Below are 22957 nucleotides of genomic sequence, written 5' to 3'. Positions count from 1 at the left end.
GTTTTACCTGACAGTGCAAATGTCAATCCCACAAGCTATTTGCAAGAAGAGGTTTCCCAGCAGCTTGTCAAAAAGTTGGTAAGCCAGCAAGTTACAAAATTGGACATAAGTTCTCAGGCAATTTTCCAGAGAGCTATGTGCAATCCCGCCAGAAGACTCAAAGGCAGAGTCCTGAAGCTCCGTGTAATTTAGGTTAAATAAGATGCGACGTTTTCAGTGAAAACTGGTCATTATGCTGATTCAGACCCAACCCAGGCACGGCCGGATCCACGCTGCTCTGCAATATAGACAGAGATTTTGCTGCAAGGTATCTGGTAATTTTACATCGTGTACCTCTGCGAGCCTGGGGGGTGATCAGAGCGTTTTGGACAAGGCAAAATCTTGGCTCCAGCCCCTCTGTGGCCAATGCCACCGGGACTGCAGGGGCTGTGGGGACGATGTCTCACTCTGCGTCTCAGCCCCGTGTGTCAAAATTAATCGTAGATAGCTTCAGCATCCACAATCCTCGCTGGTGGCTTTACTTTTTTTGCAGAGGGGGTAGAAAATTAAGAAATGTGGATTTTCCCTAGGTCTCTTTGCACAGAGGTTGGCTGCACCCTTGCAAGGGAGCAGGAGCAGCCTGTGATGCTCCCAGTGCCGCCCTCCCGGACAGGGCCGCTTGGATCTAAGGTCTTGGTCCTCCCAGATGCTATCGTCCCCTCGACATTGTCTGAGCACGGTGAGGGAAAACAGAGGCCGATAGTTCGGTGAATTCCTCTTTTGAGTGGAAATGCTGGCTCTTTGTTAGCGCTTGTAGTCGAAGGCAATTGCTGTGTGTTAAATGGGGAATACAGCATGTATTTATTTACCTCTGAAGGGTTTTATTGCTTCCACACACACATTCTTTGCTGATTTGAAAGCGCAGCTATGCGTGTGCCAATGCTCTGCAAACTGCAGGGCCAATTCTCACAAGGTTTTCCTGCTCCAGTGACAGGCCCAGGGTCAGCTCACAAAAAGAAGGTCACTGGAAAGACAAGTGATGTTTAGAAACTGATAACCACCCGTTCTGCTGAAAGGGATTTGATTTCCCCACCTAAAAGGAGATCTTTGATTAGTGACTGATGGGGCAACTTCAAAAGCTCGCTGGGTCTGGCTGAGATAAGCATTCAAACCTGGGATGCTCCTTCCCAAAGCCTCTTTGATCTGGAATTAAGGCTGGAAATCTTGCAGGCTTTACTGTGAGGTTTCCAGTGTTTTTAATGACGCACCGGGCACAATAGGATCCACCTGGCTTCCCACCCCGGCCAGCAGTGAGCCAAAGGGGACGCTTTCAGCTGGGGGGGGCAGAAGGGGCTCCAGCTCCATGGAGCGCAGCCGCCAGCCCATTTCTGAGACCGAGAGTGGTGTAAATGGGCCAACCTTCACAGTTTTAGGGTGGTTTGCACCAAGCAGGACCCGATTTGCGCCAGGGCTCACAGCTCCCATCCCAGCCTGGCGAGATGAGATGATCCCACGGCAGCCCGGCGAGGTGTCTCTGCTCCGAAAGCAAACGCTGACAGGGCAGCGTCAGTCCCCTCCTCGCTTCTGAGCATAAGATGTGTCACACCTGGAAGTAATTAGAATGAATTTTTACTAATTCATAGCTAATTGCACAATTACTCTTCTGTGAAAGATTCAGCTCTCGAAAGACACTTCAACGCATGAAGTAAGTTTCCCCAAATTTGTCTGGAAGGAAAAGCATGAAAACATTCGGTGGGACCCAAAAGAGGGATTTAATTTCCAGCCCAGTAGTTCCTTCTGAGCCCCGTGGGGACCTGGCAGGGACGATCTCTGCGGTGCCTTGCAGGGCTCTGCCCCCGGCCCCGCGGCACCCCTGGCCCCGCCGCGCGCCGCCCGCCCGCCCGCCACTGCCTGGCTCTGCAGGCTTGCAAATGATGTTTACTATTTAATAAGATGTGATGAGACTGTTCTGATACTTCAAAGGCAGCTGACAGTTTTGTTAGAGATAATCAAGGAACTTTTGGACAATTACGGTGAAGGCTTTGACAGCAAGAAAACGCACAAACCTTGTAGCTGTAACCAGCACCAAAGTCAAAGATTCCTCCCTGGAAACAACTTGAATATTCATTTTATCCATTAAGCGTCACTTTTTTGTTTATTTATTTTTATTTCATGCTCCTTTATGTCACTTTGCTTCCTTCATGCCCGGGAGAGCTCTTTTCTTTTTACAAGACGTGCGTCTTGCCACCCTTCTCAACTTCTGCAGCTCCAAACGGGGGGGGGGCTTCTCTGCTCCGTGCGTCTGTCCGTCCGTCCATCTGCCTGCTGCACCCGGCTTTTTGGGAACCAGGGGAGGGACAGGCCCCATGCGATCCCCATTTTGCAGCTTTGCAAATTGAGGCCTGGAGGGTGAAGGGAGCAAGGGCTTATCCGAGGTCTGGTGGCTGCGTTGGACCTGGGGGGATTTCGACATCTCATTCAAGTGCCCGGGCCGGGAGCTGGCCAACAACCCACTGGCTCCCCAGGGACTGGGCTGGACCCAGGGCGTGAAAGACCTCGGAAACCCAGCCAGGACTGACAAAGCTTAAATGTGCCTGGGGCCAGTGAAGCAGCCCCCAGCCCCATGCCACTCGCCCTCACGGCGTTCAGCAGCGGGATGCTCGGTCGGGGCGGGCGCTTCGTGCCACCGCACACCTCCCATCGCTCAGCCCAGTGACAGGGAAATTTGATAACGTGGATGTAAAACCGAAGCCCCGGACCTAAGGAGACTTCTGCACGGTGTCAGTGGAACACGCGGTGACAGCCACCCGGCGAGAATTACCAAAACGAGGGGGTTTTTGCACCAGAACCGGCTCCTTTCGCCATCCCACCGGCACCGCTGGTGAGACAGCGTCACCAACGGGGGAAAACCTTCACGTTGGGTTTGATCAGCACCGGGTTCGTGGGGGGGACGTGGGGACAGGCATGCTGCAGCAGCATCGCCCCTGCACGCCCGTGCCTTCCCCCAGGGCCAGGGCCCACCTCTGGGTGCTCCCCGCCGGGGGTGCTGGGGGGCTCCCAGCCTCCGGCTCAGCCCCGGCTGGGCCCCCCGGCAGTCGCTGGGGGAAGCGTCGGGGAAGGCTGGCTGTGTGGCAGTGAAAGGCAGGGGCTTTGTGTGCCAAAGCGGGACTTGTCTTTGTCAAAAAGTCTTTGCAAAGTATCCAGCGCCGGGTGTCAGGGAGGACAAGTTTTTTAATCATGTTAAAATGATTTATTTAAACGTCAAGCCGTGTCACCTCACTTCCTTTCATTTTTCAAACTGTTTGTGTTTTTTCTGGATGATAAATTTATCTTCAGACAGCCTCAATATGACTAATTAACTTTGAAATATAAGAACCAGATGTGTGAGCTGGAGAGCTTTCTGAACTCATGCCAGGCATTTTTCTCCTCTCCTCTTCCCTCTCCGTCTCCTGCTCTCTCCCTTTCCGTGCCGCCTGCGCCGGCATCGCCCCGCAGCACGTGGGGAAGCCTGGGTCCCCCTCGGGCACAAAATCCCACCCTTTTTCCCCCTCCTGCCCCCTTGTTCCATTCCTGCCCCGCTGACATTGCCCCCACGAGCGGCGCGGGGCCCCCGCACCTGATGCGGAGCAGGGGGAGCAAGCTGCCATCATCCGCTTGCCACATGAAAGGAAAGCAGCTCGGGATGTGACACCAAGTGATTGCTTTTCAAGAAAACCTTCCCGTCTGAAGTGGGTTTTCCCCCTCTCCTCCTTTCAAGAGCGGATCGCTGCGGTGCTGGAGGAAGCGAGGCGTTTAGGTGCCGATTAATTAAGCAAAGCCTCTCAGCTTCAATCCCGCCTTGCCGTGGCCTCGCCCTGTCACAAAGCCCGGTTTTCTGGTTGGGAACTGAAAAAAAAAATAAAAAATAAAAAAATAAAAAAAGGAAAAAATCCCAGTTTTCAGTTTTATGTAATTTCACAGTTCCATTGGGCAGGCGAAGAGCAAGACGGGAAGGTCGGGATGGATGGACCCAAGGTGAAGTGCCCCGCTCTGGATCACCGAGTGGATTCCCGAGATCAGCCGCACTGGGAATCTCTCCATCTGGGGCAGGGATCGCAGCTTCCCTGGGGTCCCGGAGATGGGGGGGCCCTTTCCTAACCAGACCTCGTTTTTGAGAAGCATCTCTCCATAGTGCATCGAGCCCCGGTGCTATGCAACTGCTGCGGCAGGCAGGATGCCCTAAAATTCCCTGATCCATCACGGCAGCTTCTGGCAGCTCCGGAGGGGCGCGGGCAGTCCCGCTCGGCAGCCAGGGCAGGATTTGTGCTGCCCCTTTCTGTGTCGGGAGCCATAGCGGGGAACTGCGGGCCCCTTCTTCCCATGGCCCTGCGGGGGCTGCTGGTGATGCGTGGCCACGGCCCAGGCGGTGCCCACGTCGCCAGGGAGGTGACATCGCCCGTCACGCAACTTTCAACAAGTGTCTTTTCAGCCAAAACAGATTTTTCAGACAAAATGTAAATATTCATGTGAAAATGTTGATTTTGGTGGAGATTTTCCTGATCTTCTTGGAAAAGGCAATCAAAATAATGTTTTTTTAATTGCTTTTCTAAAATACTTTTTTTTTTTTTTCTTTTTAAGTTTTTCGCTTCAACAACCCTAAATTTATTCCATGGAAAAACTTCAGCGTCAAAATTATTTGGTCCGTGTGTTCGGGGAGAAGGCTGCTGTGTCCCAGCCCCTTGCAGCACGCGGGCTTCTTATGGGAGCGCTTCTGACCTGCTCCTGCCTTCATCAGCAAGAGCGCCGGTCAGTGTTTTTAATTACAGCTTCCCACGGCCAATTAGCCCTGTGTGTGTCTGTGCACGCAGATGTGAGGGCTCTGCTGTGGCGCTGCCTGTGCAGACCCGGCTGCCCCAGCTCCAGGGGTTCTGGGATGGGATGGGAGGGGATGGGGATGGGATGGGATGGGTTGGGATGGGGATGGGTTTGGGATGGGGATGGGATGGGGATGGGGATGGGGATGGGGATGGGATGGGATGGGTTTGAAATGGGGATGGGATGGGATGGCATGGGGATGGGGATGGGGATGGGATGGGTTGGGATGGGGATGGGGATGGGTTTGGGACGGGGATGGGGATGGGATGGGTTGGGATGGGGATGGGTTTGGGGTGGGGATGGGGATGGGATGGGTTTGAAATGGGGATGGGATGGGATGGGATGGGATGGGATGGGATGGGATGGGATGGGATGGGATGGGAAGGGATGGGATGGGATGGGATGGGATGGGATTGGGATGGGAATCCTGTCCAGACAGGTTGAGCCCTGCAGCCATCACCTCCTGCAGTGGCTGGCAGAGCTTCCCCGCTCCTCTCGCCCCTTTCCCATTTCCCTGGCTCGAGCTTTGCCCTGCAGAGCACGCGCCACGGCTCCGTGCTCAGGCTGCCAGGGCTGTAATGGAACATTGCAAACATAACAGCCTGAAAAAAAATGAGCCGAACTTTCCCCTCCCCATGCCTCAGCCTTGCCCTAAATATACATAACAAGCTGCGGAACTCGGCTGGCTGCGAGATAGGAGCCATCAGTGGATGTTGACAGCCTTGATGTCTTGGCGGGCAGGATCCAACAGCATCTCCCACTGTATGGCGCTAGATATTTAATAAAGTAAAACCCCCAGGATCAAGAAGGCTGCAATCCCTCCCAGCTCCTTTCTTCTGCTCTGCTCGAGCTCTTTAAAGCCTGCCTCCCGTCTCTCTCCAGAAAATCCTTTCATGCCTCCCTCACCAGACTGACATTTTGACAAGTTGCCACGAGTGACATCTGATTTGTACAAATTTCAAGACTAATAAATCTACCTGTCAAAGCGGAAAGTTTAAAAGGAGCTAAGCCCAGCGGGTATAGTTTAACAGAACTCAAGTTGATGAAACTGTAGGATGGAGAAATTATATCTGTCACAATCCACCCACATTAGTTCTGTAGAGATGTTGGCAACTGAAACAAACGTCTTTCACAGCCTCGAAAAAAAACGAAAAAAAAAATATAAAAGGAGACTGTTAATACTGTGAGTAACAAGTAACAGTTCTATTTGTAAACTAGCAAGTTTATTTATTTAATTTTTAATTTGCTTGTAGACGCGAGAGGGGGGGAAGGACCCTCCCCTGCTCCCGCACGCCGCTGTGCGCCCGGACCCGGGGGGTTTTGGTGCCCAGGGACCCCGGCACGGCTGTGACTCCACGAGGACGATCGGTGTGTGATGCTCTGCCCCTCCAGACCTCTCTGTTTTTGTCTTCTGCTCTCTCTGTGGCCAGTTCTCCGGTGCTCCAGAAGCCTGGGACACGCTGGAGGTGCTGCCTCCTCCTGCCCGGTCCCCGTCCACAAAGCCAAGGCCCCTCTCGAGGCTCTCCCACCCGCGTCCTGCGATGCTCAGCGCAGGTCCAGCAGCAGAGCCCCGGCCCCGCAGCGCTGCCTGCAGGAGAGGACATCCCAAACCCGTCCCCATCCCCGTCCCCACAGCCCCAGGCGCTCAGACCCAGCGCTAAATACATTTTTCTGGAGCAGCGAGTACAAAATGGGGCTGCTGCTCGAAGAAGAGGTTAGAAAAGCAGCCCGGCACAGCAAGGAAGGAACTGGTATGACACACAGCTGAATTCCCTCTTATTGCATCTCCCGGGGGAGACGCAAGGCGTGAGCACCCAGCGCATTGTGCCGGCCTGCAGCAGACTGATGGAACTTCCCATCTCCGTTCAGAGACGAGCGTTGGCTCTTCCCTCTCGAATCCCATCTGCAGCAGGCTCCTGGCTCCCCCCTGCCTTCCGTGCTCAGCACCGAGAGGAGAGGCTCCTGCGCCCAGCCCCGGCACCGGCTCAGTAACACGCAGGGCGGGCACACGGCAGAGAAGAGACGTGAATTTTGGGAAGATTTCCAAACCCTCAGCTCTGCACGAGCCTCTTCCAGCACAGCCACACGGGGACCATCCCAGGCCATTCCTCACTTCCAGCAAGTCTTATTCGGAGATGTGGTTCCACAGTGGACCAGTCAATATATTTGTTTTCCTTTGGATACACAGCTGCAGAAGCAAGCCATGCAGAAAGTTTATTAAGCTGGGTTAATTTTCTAATAGCCGCAGCAATGATGGATGTAAGCCACGCTGTCTTCCAGCTCAACTTAAAAGTCAAATAAAAATAATCATGCTGATGGAAAAATATAATTCTTCCAGCTAAGGCAGATAATATATGATCTGTTAGTATCTGCCAAGCGTCTCGTCTCTGGTAACATTCCCATGCACTTCAGCAGGGTCAGAGTTCGGCTCGCGCTATGCGCTCTCCCGTCCACCATATACCGGGGGTTTCAGTGTAAACAACCCGCAGAGGTTTTTTTTTCGACATCTGTATTATTTCTAATATAACTCCCACGTCAAGGGCTCCGCTGCGATGAAGACCAAAGGCAGAGGCTTTGCTCCCGTGCTCGGCCCGGCAGCCTCATGCAGGAACTGCGGGGCGTGCGGGATTTATGGGCCGCATCTCCTCGGGGCTGGGGCACGGAGCTCCCGCGGGTCGGATCCCGCTCGCAGCCGCCCGCCTCTATCACGTGCCGTCCTGAAATCCCGTGCTCAGAAAACCGCAGCACGCGGGGATTATCCGAGAAGAATTTAACTCGCTTCCCGGCGATAAACTCTGGCTGGGGAGATTACGGGTGTTTACCCAAGAAGCAAACATCGCTCGGCTCCGACCTGCGGCCAGAGCCACGAGGAAGGGCTTGGGGCCAGGCTGCAGGCGCTCCTGCCCCTCACCCCGCTGCGAAACGGGGGACACCCTGATTTTTGCAAGGTTATCCTGCAGTTTGCTGCCGGGAGAGGCTGGCAAGGCGAGGCAGCAAGGGCATTGCTTTGGTAGGTCTCGTGATGGGATGTGGGCTTCTTTTTTCAATGCTTGCCGCCACCGGGTGCGCCCAGGTAAATCACTCCTGCGCTAATCTGGTTTGCTGAGCTCAGCTAAGTTTATAACCGGGATGAGGGATGGAGGGCCGAGCCTGGCAGGTTATTTCTGTTATACTTCTTCCGTCGCTCCCTACCCTGCGCGCAGCATATGACACCTATATATCTCGACGGCGAAATTAAGTGTGGTAAGGAAAAGTTCGTTTTCCTCTCCCCCGCTAAAGCCTTGAGGCTGACATTGGGTTTGGCACCCGGCTGGACATTCTGCTCTAAGATGTGTGCAATTTAATGGCGTTTACAGCAGCAACGCTGCCGCTGGGCACGTTCATCTCTGCCACCTTTCCCTCCAGCCCCCTCTCCTCGCCTCGCTGTGGGGCAAAGCGCCGCACGGGGACGCAGCGCCGCACACCTGCCTCGGTGGAAAGCGGCGTAAACTTTGCACTTCTGCCCGGATGGCAGCGGAGGACAGAGAGAGCTGTCTCCCTGATTCCCATCCCCTTTGTGAGGCGGGGGCTCCTCTCCCCGCCCCACGCACTTATCTCCCCCCCCAGGTTTCAAAGCCACGCTAATCACATCCATCACACGCCTCGCATTAGCGAGGCGAGCTCCAGGCTGTCACCGCACCTCATGTGCAGGCATATGTTCCAGCGAAGGGCCGAGTGATTTAGAGGGGACCATTCACATCCACAGTCATCGCTTCAAATAAACAGGCTGAGAGTTTAATGATTTCAAGGTAAAGCTCTTTTATTAAGACAACACAGGGAACTTTTTTCAACCACAGCTGACATCACTATAATAAATCACCATCATGTCTTGTGGGATTGAAAAAGCCAAAATACTGTCAGAACTGATTTTTCTGGCTACTCATGCCTCCAGAACAAACCATGTGTTTTTAATCAACAAATCTTTGTTTTGCATTTCTAAGACCCTAGCACTCTTTAAATAGTTAGCATTTACCAGAGGGATATTTTAAATTCAACACACTGCTTCCTTACTGAAGAGATTAGGAAACAGGACACCACATTACAGACTTACTGGGCTTGTCCGGGGCTTTTGGAAATTTGTTGTTGTTATATTCATGCAGAACAGAGAAGGGCTTTCCCATACTTGCCTCTAGCTCGGTTAGGCCATTTCTCTCCCCAGAATCAGGACGTTCACTGCTTGTAGGAGTCAAACCAGCTCCCAGGACATCCTCAGAGCCCTTCCTGTCCCTGTGCAAAGCCGGGAGGAAAAGCAAGGGGGGAAAAAAACAGCTCGGGGAGGTTCCCAAAGCTGTGGCAGCGGCGATGGGCACGGCTTTACCTACCATCGCAGTGCCGTGTCCCCTCATCCTTCGCCCCTTAGAGCCAGCTGCCGAGGACAACAACACTTTGCTGCCTGTCCCCAACCGGGACGTGCCGGGTGCCCCCCTGCAATGGGGGGGGAGCCCAAGGGGGTCCCCTCCCCGCTGGGCTCTCAAGGTCAGGCTGAAACCGGAGCTGTCGGGATCCTCTTTCTCGCCCCGCAGGACCCGCTCCCGCTGCGGGCAGCAGGCACGGCGTGCTCTGCCTGCTTGGCACAAACGTCAGCGCTGAGAATAAACCCGGGACCGGGCCCAGGCGCAAAGGTGCCCGCGCCAATCACCCCGCGTGCCCACGCAACGGCCAAAACGCGTGGGGAGCGCGGGCGGGCGAGCGGAGCCTGGAGGGTGCTGCAAGGGGCTCCCTGCAGGACAGAACCCACAGGGCAGGGCACGGACCCAGCTCCCCCCACGTTGCACGGCTCCCCAGGTGTGAAAACCCTGCTGGAGAAGGGCTGGGTGACCCGGACCCCGTCCCCATGGAGGAGACCTCGTGAGGCTGCTCCCCAAGCAGCCCTGGGTGGCTCCGTGCTCCCCTCCTCGTGCCCGGCTGGCGGCACGCGGTCACGGGGCGTTAGTGGGATGGTGAAAGGGGGGGGACACCACGCAGGGCACCCCCCTCGCCTGCCCCAGCATCAGCCCTGCCATGCCCTGGGCTGGCCACGAGCAGGTCCAGGGGCCGAGGGGACCTTCCCAGGGTGGTTCTGCAGCAGTGCTGGGGTCTGAGCACCCCCTCTGCTCTCTCGGCTGCTTCTCCCATGAGGCGCACAGACCTCCTGGGTCGGGGACGGGCCTTACCCTTGGGGTGATCCCCTGACTCCTCCCGGGCTGACCCCAGGCCAAGACCCCTCCTCGCCACCCCCCCCCCGTCCCCCAGACCCCCCGCAGCCGGCAAGAAAGCAGCGCGGGGGCGCACACCGAGGTGCCCACCCAGCACCCTCCCACGCAGCCTGCGAGATCAAAGCCCGTGCCGGGAGCCCAGGCATGTGACGGGCAGGTGTCCGTCCCCTCGACAGGCCACAATTAATCACACGCTCTGTCCCACAAGGAGATCAAACCGGGCCTCCCGCCGGCTGTCGGTTAAAGCCCGCCTTCAAGTTACCCTAATTAAAGTTTTCTCCTCGCGCCCCCCTCCTTGTCCTGCCGGCTGACTGCCGTCCCGTGACCGCCTCTTTCACTCCCCGAAACAAAGGCTGCAGTGAGCAGCCCTCATCCCAGCGCTGGAACCGCCTGGTTTTCCTCCTTTTAAAGCAGGACGGTTCCTCTGAAAAGCGGCATTTCCAATCTGGGGAGAAACGCTGGAGCCCCAGCCCCAGCGGCGATGTTCCCTGGGGGTGCGGGGGGGGGAGGATTCTCCCCGGCCAAGCTCTGCTTTGGGGAGTTTCAGGGTTTTGTTGAAGAAATCCAGGAGAGAAGCAAACTGTTTCTGTAACCAAGACTGAGGAGGTTTAAAAGCCCGCTTTAATGCAGGTCGGATAATGAAGAAGTTTTAAGATTTGCTTTTCCCCTCACCATGCACGTTATTTCACTCGCACACCAAAATAAATAGAATAAAATCAGAGGGTTTCTCTGAGAAGCCACTCGCAGTTGGGAAATCCATCACGTTGATAGAAAAATGCTCAGAGCAGAGCACTGCTGTGAGCGGGGGGCGCATCCCTTCCCGGGGAGGGGACTTCTCTCCGGGAAGCAGGGGGGGGACAGGACCGGAGGCGGTGGGACCCCGGTGCAGGGCTGGTGTCACCTCTCCCGCGCAAGGCTCTCCGTGCAGGGGGGTGCTCGCTCCCCGTCACCCCTCGTTTGCGAACTCGTGTCCCCCCCCCCCCCGTGACGCCCAGAGCCGCTGCAGGGGGAGCGGGGCCGCTTACAAATTGTGGGGCTGTCGGTGCCGGGCGTGATGGATGGCAGCGGGAGCGGGGTAGGATGTGGGCTTCAATCACAGGCACACGTTGACTCTGGCAGCGGGACAAGCCACCTTTCACAGCCTCCCAGCGACCCCTCTCCCCCTCGCCGCTCGCGGGCTATCAGTCAAACGCCTGCCCCAAAGCTGACCTTTTTTTCCAGAGGAGCCTCGCTAAAAGCAGCGTTTCTTCCTCAAACCCCGCAAGAGGAATTTTATTAACACCGGCGGGGAAACAGCGCCGGCCCCGCTGCTCTGTGCCAAGCAAACCGGTGCCGGCTGCATTTTGGGGGCTCCGCGAGCCCCCACAAGGGCAGGAGGAGCAGCAGGCAGGTACAGGTACAGCTCCTCGCTCCTCCTGGGTTTGTCAATTTGCACAGCTGCTCCTAATTACCGCTTTGAAGTTCCCCCGCGCTGTTTTCCTAGCTGACGGCCTCCGCGCGGGGTTCCTGGGGTCAGGGCGGGTGCGCTCCGGGAAGGTTTCGCCGTCGGGTTCAGAGGAGCATCCCAAAGTTCAGGCTCTTCCCAGAGCCCGCTGCCGGCACCGTCCCCGGGCTGCTCATTTTTAGGGCCGGGTGCCCCAGCAGAGCCAGGCAGCCGCTCGCTGGGGGCTCACCGCTTAGGGAAACCACCAAAACAAGCGGGCGGCACCATGCTGCCTTGCCCGGCCCCACGGACACACGCACAGCCTCACGCGATGTTGTTCTGGTCTCGGCCCTGAGTTATTAATAATAATAACTGTAAAATTTTGTTACCCGCGACACGCAGATGGAGGTAGGCAGATAAAGGTCTGTGAGCTGCACAACCTGCTGCTGGGGAGAGATGGCTATCTAAATAAGTTTTTTTTTTTTTAAACCCAAGATAATAGTGATAATGCAAATAATACTAATACTAATAATACCTCTTTTTAGGCTGCTTCAAGATCCAGATCTTATCCTAAACAAGAAAATAATTCTGAGCCCCAGAGAATGCATTGAAAATTAATATTGATTATTAGGAATAATAGTCCTACTAGGAATGGCACTGCAGTGTCTAGGGAAAGGATTCCTCCAGGGCCAAGTAATGATCACAATCATATTTAGTACCTGCACTGCATTTTCTATCCTCAAAGCAGATTAACCTCTTCTGTACCAGCTTCATTATCTGGTGACGGGTTCGCGTGCCTGGGAGCAAGCAGCTGTGCCACTGGGCTTGTCTGGAAACCCTCTGTGATGTTGCACAGCCTCCCCAGGCAGGATCCGGCCCCGGCCCTGCAATGCTCCAGCCCAGGTCCCGGGACCCGGCCACCGGCCCGGCCCCCGGCGGCTCTCCCTGCGCCAGGTTCTGCAGGAGACCACACAATGTGCCTGACATGCCATTTAATACAACACAATGAAATATTGAAAAGGCTTTCAAAACTCAACATGTTGAGGCAGAAATCTATGGAAGATGTTTAATACTAATTCTATTAGGCATCTGAGTTAATGAATCACAACTGTAAGAAATCATGATAATCCAGAAGGCATTAGTGACAGATTAGCTTCAAAGCTACCATAAAAGTGCCATAATGCTTACCTAGCGGCATGATTAATACCAGCAATACATAATGGCATTATGAGGAATGGAGCAGCGCGGCGGCGGCTTGACAGCCCCTTTGCTCTGTCCATAGCCCCGGGAGCACAGCACCGAAACGCAGCCCTGGTCGTGCCACCTCCGGGGACCTTCTGCAGGCATCACAGCCCTTGGTGGAATTTGCTCGAGGAGTGCGCCCATGGGTGCTGCCGACAACCTGTCCGCACCCCTCCCGTCACAGTGACAGCCAGAACTGCGCTCCCGGTGCTGCTCCGACCGGGGTCTGCCACCCTAAATCGGGGACCCGATGGGGGGAAAGTGGTGTCAAGGAATTTTTCCTGCTGGTGCTAAAAAGCACGGGGGGGATCCCTCCTGCCCGGCCGCGGGGCGGGACGCACGGCGCGACCCCGGTGCAGCTGCAGGCGGAGGCACCCCCGGGAGCAGGGCAGGGACGTGGGTGCGGGAGCACTTTCTGAGATTGGATTCAGCAGATCCTCCCGCCGCCTCTTCAGCAAGCAGATACGGAGCCAGGGCTCCTCTTTCCAAGCCCGGAGCCACCCTGAGGGCAGTGTTAGGAGCACCGGGCTCAGGGCTGCTCACGGGGCTCGGGCCGAGCGGTGCCCCCTGCGCCCGGGCACTGCCAGGCGCCGGGTCCTGCGTGGCAGCAGAAGCGAAAGAGGAACAAGTTGCTATTGAATGAAACTAGACGGCTCATTATGGCTTTTCAGGATTGTTTTTCTACATCTTTATTGCTCAGGTTTGCTTAATGCTAGAGTGGATGCCTGCCAAATTGTCTATCAAATTACCTACTGGCAAGTAAACCAAGATTAGTTCACTTGAGTGCGGCCTTCTTATATTTGACATATAGCCAAGCAAAATATGGGTTTAATCAAGGGATAAATTGGACATGATGTTTCAGTGAAAGATAGCAGGGTACTATCTGTTCAGCGGAAACAGGCGAAGACACAACCCGAGGCAGGGAGCAGGGGAGGCTTGGCCCGTTCGGCTCCCCCAGGCTCCGCTTGCTCCGAGGCTGCGCGAGCAGCTTGGGCACATGGAGAAACTCGGCCCTTGCCCGGCAAAGTGCCCAGCCGTGTCCCAACGCTTCCTTGACACAGCTGGCATCACCCAGTGGCCCTGCTCAGCCTCCCCAGACGCTTCCTGCCCAACGTCGTGCACGCTCCCAGGAGTCCCATGATGTTACGTCAGCCTCAGCCCTTTCCGTGGTGTCCCGCACAGATCCATTTCCCTGCAAAAAAAAAGAAAAAAAAATGATGCCCTAGAAGAAAACAGCTCCAGGAGCAAAAGCTGCTGCTGGCACAGTGCTCGCTGACGGCAGCAGTGCTAGGTGGGGCTGGTCCTGGGGGGTCCTGCCTCTCCTGCGAGATGCAGTACTTCTATACTTGAAAAGAGTTTGGTTTTTTTTTTTAACTCCTCCTGCTGTTTTCCCCACTGCAAATCTCTGCAGGTGGCTGGGGGCAGGTCCCTGCCATGCCGCAGCCTCCCCCTGCTTCCCCGGCTCGTCCCTCACCTCGTGCGCGGGGCCGGCAGCTCACCAGGGCTCCCCTCAAAGCCCCTTTGTGCAGCGCCCAGGACACAGGAGCAGGGAGCTTGCTTTGGAGAAGAAAGCAGCGCCTTGTTCCAGAGGTCCTCTGCGGGCGATATTTGCAGTTGCCCGCAGCTCCTGACTCGGAGGAGCACGCTGGGCTTTGATTTCCGCAGCGGTCCCGGCTCCGGAGATGCTATTGCCACTCCTGTGACACGTGGTGTCGCGTTCAATCCCCAGCCCCTGGCATCGTGGGAATGTGGGAGACTTCCCTTCTTCTTCTTCTCCCCCCTCTTTAATTTTAAGCGGTTTCCAACGCTCATTCAGGCAAGCTCAAAAATTTGATTCCTGAAGGCTAAAAACTGGAAGGTAAATAAAAATAACCCCAAAGTTAATTATATACTTAACAAGTCATGATTTTTTTAAGCCTGTCTCGTTCCTTGTGGGGGTCTGACTCATGATTCTGAGCACTTGCAGTTGGCAATAATGCCTTACTATAATTTGAATTAAACCACTTGTAGCACTGCTCTGTTCTCTAATTTCATTTAGGCCCAGTGGGTGTCCTGTCTTCCTGGAATTTGTTGGCTATCTAATGAGAAGCAGCCCGGCAAACAAAGTTAATGGATAAAGTCAGGCATCTCTTGGGGGGGTGAGAAAGGGATGGAGGGGTGTGGGGAGGTGGTGGGGAGGAGCACGGGGAGAAGCCCACGCTGGGACCCGAGGGATGGAGAGAGATGAGAGGGATGTGGAGGGATGGGGAGGATGGAGCGGGATGGGGAGGGAGCCGGGAGCTGTGGCCGTAGGGATGATTTATGCAGGCTCCTTGTGCACCAGGTATGGTTTTGTGGCCATTCAGGACATCCCTGCAGCCACCCCCTATCCCAAGAGCCACCCCCTGTCCCCAGAGCCACCCCTGTCCCCAGAGCCACCCCCGTCCCCGCAGCTGCTCCCAGCAGCAACCTCTTGACCCAGCGCTGAACTCGGGCTGAGCCTGGAGCTCACCCCGGGGCCGCAGAGGTGTGTTTGATCCTCCCCATCTGCCCCGACTTTCCCTATGAAAGGGGACGTTGCTCCCCCGGGCTGGTCCCCGCTGGGTGCCGGTGATGGTGCTGAGCATCGCCCGCTCCATGCATCTCGCTGCGGGGACGGGCTGCAGCCTCCACCCTGCCGGGCGCACAGCCTGGCGAAGGAACGGCTCCTCTTCTGCCAAAAAAATTAAAAAAAAAAATAAAAATGGGGGGGTATTTTCAATGGCCTCCTCTGTCTGCAGGGACGTGCGGTTTCCCGCGGCGCTCTCCAGGAGAGCCGTTTCCACCAAACCTTTGCCAACAGGTCTCCCTGGCGGGATCGTGTCCGTCCGGGGCCGTCGGCTCGTGGCTGCTGGTGCTGCCCGTGCTCGCCGTCCCGCGGGGCTTCTGCTGCCCGTGGACCCCTCCTGGCCCACGCCACAGGCAGGGGAGGCTCGGGGCAGGAGCCGGGAGCCCCAGCAGCACGGCTCAGCCACAGCCCGGCATGGCACGGGGCTGCGCTCACCTGGGGGAAAAGGGATGCAAGAATAATACGAGGAAAAAAAAAAAGAAGAAAAAAAAGTAGGGAAAATGGTTTATATATATATATATAAAGAGCAGGGAAAAAATAAAAAGACTTCCAAAGTCGTACGAGTTGCTGAGTTGAATTATGGGGGCTGGGGTCGAATGATTAACAACCCTCCTGCATTTCTGCATCACAGTCATTACTCACTCCAAACCTGAGGCTTCTCAGTTACATACCCCGGCACAGGCCGACCATTTTTTCCATTGACTGAAAACACATTCTGACTGAAAACAAACTTTCGATCCCCAAGGCTTGGCACGCCTCGGGTCCTTCACCATATTTAATCAACGGGAAGCTAAACACTTTCAATCTGTGATGGCTCATTTGGAGAGGGAGCTTTGGGCCCTCGGTAGGTGCCAGATATAATAACTCTCCCCTTTTCTTTTCTGAGGCCTACTTTTATAATTTTGCTATTTTTCAATGTCAGACCCATCTTTTGAAGAAATTTTATTGGATTTCCTGCTAGACTTCAGCAAGGATTTTTCTTTCTTTGGCAGAAATATCAAGCAGAACAGGGGAAAAACTCAATCATAATCTTGGAACGAGGATTATTATTAGTTAGGATTTCTTTGTCTGTTTGCACAAACACATTATTTAAGAGGCCCGTGGGTCAGCGGGCCCCAGCTCTCGCAGCACAGGTCCATGAGGTGCCGCGGTGCCAGCCTGGTGGGGCTCGGCACGGGGCGCTGGGGGCTCCTGTCCCCTTGCTGCGACGCTTCCAGCATCCCTCCAAGGTTTCAGAAATCTTTGCAAAATCCTTCAGGAGGAGGAGAGGAAGGGAGCGCTCCGCCAGCGCTCAGCGGGGCTCTCGGGAAGGCACCGGGGGGGGCCTCGGAGCAGGGTCCTTTGGGAGCTCCCTTGGGGAGACCAGCACGGGCTGAAGGAACCGCAGGGGATCCCAGACGCTTCTTCCTCTTTGTTTTGCTCTCCTTTTGCAAAAGCCTTTTGTCCCTGCTGCTTTCTGCTGCAGTGCCCTGTCCATCGCCACACTTACGCCAAGCCTCAGGGATCCTGGAAGGCAGGAGAGCCTCGAAACCCAGCCTAGGGCTGGGGTAGGGAACGGGCAGAGGTTTTGGCACCATGTGGCCTGGCTCAGAAAAGTACAAAAAGCCCAGTCCAGGGTTCAGCTCCTGCCTCTGCTCCCGCATCTCCCCGGCCGAGCCCAAGGAAAGCAGGAGCAGAGCTGCGGCCCCGCGCACAGAGCAGGGTTTGCTGTCTCAAGGTTTTTCAGGGGCTCTCCAGGCTTTCCGTCTTTTTTCTTTCAGTGTTTGAGGTTAAGAAGTATGCAACAGTATTCAATAAATCGCTTGGCATGGCGTATGACAAAACAAGAAAATGTAATTCAGATTAAAGTCACCCTCTGGCTAAAATGATAGTTTATTAAATAAACTGCAGCGCTGCCAATCAACTCTGCTGGCAAGCAATCCTTTGACATTAATCTTTTTTGATGTGATTTAGGGTACACCTGGGCCTTTGTAGAGTATCTCCCATAATTTCTTTCCCATCTCTCTGGATCAAGCTGCTGTGCTTGGCTCCGTTGACAAATTCCCCAAGTAATCCCTCAAAAGATTGGAGAAATGCTCCAAACGCTCCATTAAATTTATTTTCCGTGCTTTAAGAGCCCCAAAACTATGTCCAATAAATAAGTGTTCACCGTGATTTATTGAAATGCTGCTCTGATTTAAAGTTGTAGGAGGGGGAAATATGTCCCCCCGGGGACGGGAGGGGCGGCCCCGCCAGCGAGCCCAGCTGTGCCGCTGCCGCGGGAGGGGGGGGGGGACCGGCCCCCAAATTGGGGCGACCGTGCCCGCGCCCCGCTTCCAGACCCCGGCACAAAAGGTCCCTGACAAATTTATTGCGGTTGTAGTTATTGGGGGAACCATCAAAAGAGTAATTCTGGCCCTTGTTTTTGCGCAGACCTTTTGATAAATATGATACTTAGAAATATGCCTCCCACAAGACAGGAAAGCCATAGAGTTAAAATGAAGTAATCTGTCAGTAAACTTGCCGGAATCAAAGCCAAAATGAAACCTGTAAAAGTAAAAGGAGAGGGGAAAAAGACAGCCCGTGCTCCAAAGCGCTTTAGCCAAACCGGGGAGGAGGCAGATTCGGGGCTGTCCTTCCCACAGATATTTTCGTCTGCGGGGCTGCAGGCGACGGCCGATCCTCAAAGGGCCTCTGTTCACGTCCGCCCCGGCGCGGGCCCTGCTCCTCAACCGAGGGCTCCTGCACCGAGGGCTGATCCGTGCCACCGGTCCCCGTCCTCCCCGGGCACGGCCGCGGGGCTCCCACCACCCTCGCGCCGCAGCTTTTGCGTAAGGTCTGCTGGGATTTTTCCCTCGCTGCACAGCTTGCACGGTCTTGGGAAAGCGCACCCTGCAGCGCGCCCTGGAATGCTCCGCGTGCAGCGGGCGGAGGTTTTCCTCTTCCCCTCCGCACGATCTGCCCCAGCCTCGGTGCTCCTGCGGGCCCTGGCGCTCACGCCTGCTCCGCGCGTGCTCCCCACGCAGCCCCAGCGCGCCTGCCGCTGGCCCCAGGGGGACCCTGTGCCGAATATTTCAGGTTTTCCGTGGCCTGGCATTTCAGCTGACCCAAAGCAGGGCGCGGTGGTGCGGTGCTGCAGTCGCTTCCCATTAGGTTTCCCTCCCAGACTGGAGCAAACACGATAAAAATTAAAACCTCGTGCAAAATGCAGACCTGCCGGTTTTACCAAGGGCAGGCATCCCGGGCTCTGCTCTGACCCTACGGCTCCCGCGGCCCTTCCAAAACAGGGTTAGAAATTGCCTGCCCCAAAATGCAGCCCAAAGAAGGGCTGAAGGGGGTCCTGGCTGGGGTCCCCGTGCCTCGCTGCCCTCGGGTGGGGAGGAGGAAAATCCACGCTGGGAAGAAAGCCTGGGGAGCAGAGGGGCCGGGGCCAGATCCTGCTCCAGTGCGTTGTTCCTGCTGGCCTGGACGCAGTTGAAAGCGAGGTGTGTTGCACCACCTGTGTTTACACTGCGCAATCTGCAGTTTACTGTAATAAAATCATTTAATACAGTCATAATTTTTTTGGCAAGGGCTGCGCTCGCGGTGAGTGATACGGAACGCAGCCGCCTGACAGCAGCCTGATGGGAGCGATAACTCCGCGGCGAGGCTGCAGCGAGCAGGAAGCAACACGAAAATCCCGTCGGAGGCTCGCTCTCGGTGTCTGCGGCGCGGCCGCCGCCCGCGTGCCCACGGCCTCAGATCCGTGGCCAAGCTCTGCCAGCACCCAGGAGCTCACTGCAATACCTGGGGTGCTCTCGCCGGGCGGCAAACCCTACAAAAAGCCCCCGCAGCCCTGGTGCAGGGAGCAGCGAGCAAGGAAAAAGGAGCCAGCGCTCCTGGGGTGCTCTGCTGAGCTCGGGGACACCCGTGCCCAAGCAGCGGTGTCATGGCACGAGGGACGGAGCCCCGTGGGGAGGCTCCAGTTTTCGGCCAGATGGAGGACTCTCTCCATGAAGTCACTTCAGAAGTAGAAGTGCATAAAAGAGCCCGGCGTGCCGCCCAAAAGCCCTTTGTCACGCTCCCCGTCGGAGCTGGGGAAGGGCCCCCTGCTGCCAGGGGTGCTGTGGGAGCAGAGGGACGGGGCTGGGGGTGCTCTGCGGGGCTGGATCAGGCCCCGAGGTGGGGAGAGGAGAAGGCCGGCAGTCAGGGAGAGCAAGGAAAAGGGGGAAAAGGGAAGGAGAGCCGCGGCATGCGTGTGTGTGACTGTTAAGAGAAACAGGATTCATGGTAATTTCCTGCCAGATGCCTGAACTTCTCCAGCATGCAGACATTTCACATGCGAAATATCAAAGCGTTCCCAATAACAAATGTACTTCCTGCAGCTTCTCAGATCTGCCTCCGTGCCAGCAAGGGAGCGCGGGGACGCCGGGAAGGGGAGCGCTGCTGCTGCTGCCGCCGCCAGCCCGCGGCCGTGGTGCTGGGGGTGCTGAGCACCGACCATGCAGGGGCAGGGATTTGGGTCCTACGGCCCCACTTTGCTCCATGGCAAAATGTGACCCTCGGGTTTGGGAAGCAGCCCCCGCGCCTCCGCGTGTGCTTTTAAGCGTATTGGTTCTGACAGCTCGAATTAATCCGTCAGGTTGTGTGATCCGTATTGGCGGCGGGCCTTTTGACCCTATCAGCACTGTGCTTCCCCGGCTGAACGTCTCCGGGCTTCAAATTGATTCCGAGTTTTATAAACATCCTGACGGCGGGGCTGGGAAGGCAGAAAGGAGGGAAAAGCTCTCACCAGCGCGGAGCTGCTGGGCTGCCCACGAAGCGGCGCGGGGATGGCGACGGGGACAGGGCGAGCGTGGTCCCGCTGCGGGAAGCCCCCCGCTTGCAGGGACACCCCCCTTTGGGGCAGCCAGGAGGGGCTTGCAGCGTGCCCCCTGCCCGCCCCGGGCTGCGGTCGCTGCTCAGAAGCGGTGCTCAGCGGCAGGAGCAGCCCCGCGGCAGCACCAGGACGCGGCGATGCACGGCCCCAAGCAGAGCAGCCCTGCCGGATGGCCACGGTGCTCAAAGCCACATCACAACCCAAAACGTCCTCTCTGTTCCCGCTCCTTTTTTTTTTCAAATGAGAAACGCCTCTCAGCTGTTTCTGCGATTTTCCTTGTGATTCTTTTTGATGCCGTACAGAGCCGGTTCGTAATCGCAGCACAGACACGATCCCCCCACCTGAGAGTTTGACTCGATGCTGGTTTTCAAGCTCTTTCCGAACACCTCGCTCGGAGGGAAGTGGCAAAGTTCATTTGATTTAACATTTTTAGCATGTTTTAAGACCTGCGAGATGATCCCAGAGCTCTCCGAGTGGTCACGAGCCCCTGCCAGGTAGCGCTGTAAGTCACTCCTCACATTCTTTACAAGGTATTTTTAACCTTGCAGCAAATCTCTCCCTCAGCCCCATTCGTGTCTCTTGGTGCTAACAAACGCGTGAGCCTTGCAGGCTGAGAGTTACTTTGCATGTGAGAAACTCATGCAAAAGGCCCAAATAATCATAAATCGATATCAACCGTACATTGCTTATTATTTTCTATTCATTCTCTATTGGCCTAAGAAGTTAATATTGACTCAGCCAGAACAAAATGCCAATAACCGCAGACCTTGAAGGTCGGGGAGGACTGATAGCGAGTGAAGATCCCCTCTGAAGACTTTGCGGTGGTTTCTTTCTTCAGGAGAGGTCGCAGCCGCTTTGGGAAACCTCTCCGCAATGGTTTGGGAGCAAGGCGAGCCCCGGGAGGAGCAAACCCCCGGGATTTTGTATCCGAAGGCTTTGAGCCAGCTTGGGCATCTCGGTGCTCTCCCTGCTGAGCCTTTGCTCCGGCTCCCGGTGCCCAGCCGAGCAGGATGTGCGCTGCCGAGGCAGGACCATGCCTGGAGCAGTGAGAGGGGCAGGGGGACCGGTCCTCGGGGACCTTGGTGCCGCTTCCAGAGCCCGCCCGCGCCCCGTCACGTCTGTCACTTCCCATTAGAGCCCGCCGGCCGCGTAATGCGACTTGACTGATGTAATCGGGGCTGACACAGCGGCAGAAAGGATCTCCAGAAACTGTACACCGCGCGGTTTCCTACAGCCCGCGCCCTCCAGCTCTTGGCTGGAAGCTGCTCTCGGAGGCAGTGCCCAGCCTGGAGCACACGAAAATTGGGGCTGAGGAGCTGCAGAGCCACAGCGTGCCCTGCCAGCGCCAGCTCCAGGGGCGGGAACAGCGTTCCAACCTCTGGCTTCAAGAGGGCGTAAAGCGGAGGCAGTGACCTGGGGCAATCTGGTGAGCAAGCCCCGCTCGTGCCCATCGCTCACCCACTGCTCCGGGAACATCACACGGGGCTGGGGCAGACCCCGGACACCTCCGACATGGCTTCAGGAGGGGTTTGCTGGGATGAGAAATAAGGTGCTGGGCTCTGGGCTGGGCGTCACACGCACAAGCTGGCAAGGAGCAGGGGGAGAGCTGCAAAAGCCTCACGGAGCTCCCGGCCCGACGCAGGCACAGCCGGTGCAGGCTGTGGGGATGGAGCTGAGGGCAGCAGGAGGCAGAAACAAGGGGCCTGGAGGCGCCCAAGGGTTTCTGCTGCCTGGCAAAGGGCAGCCACTGAGGTCCGACCACTCCTCGCTGCGCTGCCGTCAGACTTGTGCAACTGCACTCAGCCATAACACACCCCGGCACCTGAAGTCCCACATAAAACAACACCGGAGAAGTTACCGTAAGGAAATTCCCCCCTGGGTGGGGAACCACAAGTCAAAGTCGCCTTCCCCATCTCCACCCCGGTGGAGGGAGGTGGCTGGTGCAGGGATGCGCAAGGATGAGGATGTCTCAAGGATGCAGAGGGCTTGCGTGTCCCTCGGCACAACGGGCGCCCAGGGGCGAAGGGCTGTGCCCGAGAGCCCTGACAGCAGCAGGGGGGCACCTGGGGCAGCGCTGCCACCAAAGCCCCGATCCTTGGGGATCGGTTTATATGGTGCACTAGTTGGTTTATGTGCAGAAAATACCTTCTCACTGCAAGTGTCGAACGTAACCAGCGAGCACATCCGGCACTTTGGGGAGATCAATATCGCTACGGTGGTAAATATCCCAGGAAATCGATGGGGGATGTAAGAGGTATTTTGCCCGTTTTCACTTTTAACATCTCTTTGTGCTAAAAATGCTATTTTAATAAATGAAAATGGGAAGATTCTCTTCTGGGCCTTGGGGGTTTCTCTGGGGGGGGGGTTCCCATCCACACCCCGCTCCCTGAGCTCTCTGAGCACCAACCCCCCGGGGGTCCCATCGCTGGCACCGGGGTCCCATCGCTGCTTCCCCAGCTCCGCAGGTGCTGGGTGGATGCGATCCTCCCCGTGCACAGCCTCGGCATTGCCAAACCCCTCCTAATCCCTCGGAGCAGGCATTGCAGACGTGTGGGTGTGGGGCACGGGGGGGGGTTGTTCTCCCCGCACACCCCGGGCTTTCCTTCCCAGCAGGTACGGACCCCGGGCACGGGCCCTGACCACAACGCACGTTTCGTTGTGTTGAGAGCATCAGTGCTCCCAGAAAGACTGAAGAAAGCCACTCGCTGCACCTTCGGTAGCTATGGAAATTGAATCTTAACCTACAAGTAATTGCTGCGCAATAGTCACTTGTTAATTACAACACAAAGCCTCTCACCACA

The sequence above is a fragment of the Anser anser genome (genome assembly GCF_964211835.1).
Source record: "Anser anser genome assembly, chromosome: 26".
Lineage (NCBI taxonomy): Eukaryota > Metazoa > Chordata > Aves > Anseriformes > Anatidae > Anser > Anser anser.
Note: the sequence above shows the minus strand (reverse complement) of the source record.